This window comes from Sapajus apella, unplaced genomic scaffold (genome assembly GCF_009761245.1).
Source record: "Sapajus apella isolate SASKATOON/1434 unplaced genomic scaffold, GSC_monkey_1.0 scaffold23, whole genome shotgun sequence".
NCBI lineage: Eukaryota > Metazoa > Chordata > Mammalia > Primates > Cebidae > Sapajus > Sapajus apella.
This window is the reverse complement of record NW_022436963.1, coordinates 24,176,397-24,178,571: the sequence shown is the minus strand read 5'-3', so window position 1 is coordinate 24,178,571 and position 2,175 is coordinate 24,176,397. Positions and strand designations below refer to the sequence as shown.

The window sequence follows — 2,175 nt, the reverse complement described above, 5'->3', positions numbered from 1 at the left end:
ACAAGAAGAGCTAACGATCCTAAATATATATGCACCCAATACAGGAGCACCCAGATACATAAGGCAAGTTCTTAATGAATTACAAAGAGACTTAGACTCCCACACAATTATAGTGGGAGATTTTAACCTCATTGTCAATATTAGACAGATCAACCAGACAGAAAATTAACAAGGATATCCAGGACTTGAACTCAGACCTGGACCAAGCAAACCTAATAGACATTTACAGAACTCTCCACCCCAAATCCACAGAATATACATTCTTCTCAGCACCACATCACACCTACTCTAAAATTGACCACATAATTGGGAGTAAATCACTCCTCAGCAAATGCAAAAGAACGGAAATCATAACAGTCTCTCAGACCACAGTGCAATCAAGTTAGAACTCAGAATTCAAAAACTAACCCAGAACCGCACAGCTTCATGGAAACTGAACAACTGGCTCTTGAATGTTGACTGGATAAACAATGAAATGAAGACAGAAATAGCTGCTCGGGGCATGCGGGCGTCCACCACGGTCTCTGCGCTGGGATCAGCCGGGCTCCCGGTGGAAGCGAGGGAACCCAGCCATAGCAGCCATGGCCACTACAATGGTAGCAGTTGGACTGGCCATTGCAGCTGCAGGATTTGCAGGCCGTTATGTTTTGCAAGGCATGAAGCATATGGAGCCTCAAGTAAAACAAGTTTTTCAAAGTCTACCAAAATCTGCCTTCAGTGGTGGCTATTACAGAGGTGGGTTTGAACCCAAAATGACAAAACGGGAAGCAGCATTAATACTAGGTGTAAGCCCTACTGCCAATAAAGGGAAAATAAGAGATGCTCATCAACGAATTATGCTTTTAAATCATCCTGACAAAGGAGGATCTCCTTATATAGCAGCCAAAATCAATGCAGCTAAAGATCTACTAGAAGGTCAAGCTAAAAAATGAAGTAAATGTATCATGAATTTTAAGTACATATTACTTTATGTATATGAGTACTAGCTTTTTATAATAAAATGCCTCAGAGTTACAGCTTTAAAAAATGATTTAGCACAAGCTAAATCTCAAAGCCTTGGTATAATTTTTGTTTAAACATGGGGATTTTAAATTAGACTATACTTTAGAATATTTGCATATTAATTATGGGCAAACACCATTTGAAGATTAATATTGTTCATTCCTCATTTAGCAGATGATTTGGGACCTATGTCTACTCTTCAAGGCAAAGTGAAGATGACAGTCCTTGCTCTCAGGGAGCCCTCACTTTAATGGGAGACTGATAAACTGGTCATTGGACTGTGTGATAAATAGTATGATAGAAATTCACTCAAGCTGTTCAAGTAAGGAGTCTTATGAGGTTAAAAAAAAAAAAAAAAAAAAGGCTGTTCCAGGTACAGGCAACTGGCCCAGCAACTTGGATACTTAGAACCTTGTATTTAAAAGTGGATTTAGCCACAACTTAGACCTGAGAAATTGACCTAGGGGTTTGGGTGGGTGTGTATGTATTCTATTTACATACATATATTAATAAACAGTATTTCATACATTAAAAATAGTATGATAAAGATTTCAGAGTACGGGTCTGGCACAATCAGCTCACTGCAGCCTCAACCTTCTGGGCTCAAGCAATCCTCCCACCTCAGCCTCCCAAAGTGCTTGGATTACAGGCATGAGAAGTATTTACTTTGTATTCAGCTAGCCCCTTAAAGTTACTGACCATTTATAAATTATTCCTTCAGTTGGCTATTTCTTGACAATCAAACTTCTATAATTGTTATGATTAAGCTTAAACACTGTTAGCAAAACTGAAATGTTCTCAATATCAAAATATTCAATTTGGACTATTAATTTACACACTAATAAATGTAAATGATGTTTACAAAAAAAAAAAAAGACAGAAATAAAGATGTTCTTCGAAACCAATGAGAATGAAGACACAACATACCAGAATCTCTGGGACACATTTAAAGCAGTCTCTAGAGGAAAATATAAGTGCCCACATGAGAAGCAAGGAGAGATCAAAAATTGACACCCTATCGTCAAAACTGAAAGAGCTAGAGGAGCAAGATCAAAAAAAACTCAAAGTCTAGCAGAAGACAAGAAATAACTAAGATCAGAGCAGAACTGAAGGAGATAGAGACACAAAAAAAACCTTCAAAAAATCAATAAATCCAGGAGCTGGTTTTTTGAA

The 2,175-nt window shown here is 37.7% G+C and overlaps 1 pseudogene across 1 annotated transcript; it reads left to right on the top strand.

Moving 5' to 3' along the window:
* Nucleotides 1-505: 505 nt before the first annotated feature.
* Nucleotides 506-1,863, top strand: LOC116559525 (annotated as a pseudogene). The gene has a single exon (XR_004272492.1). The product of XR_004272492.1 is annotated as a mitochondrial import inner membrane translocase subunit TIM14 pseudogene (transcript).
* Nucleotides 1,864-2,175: the final 312 nt, after the last annotated feature.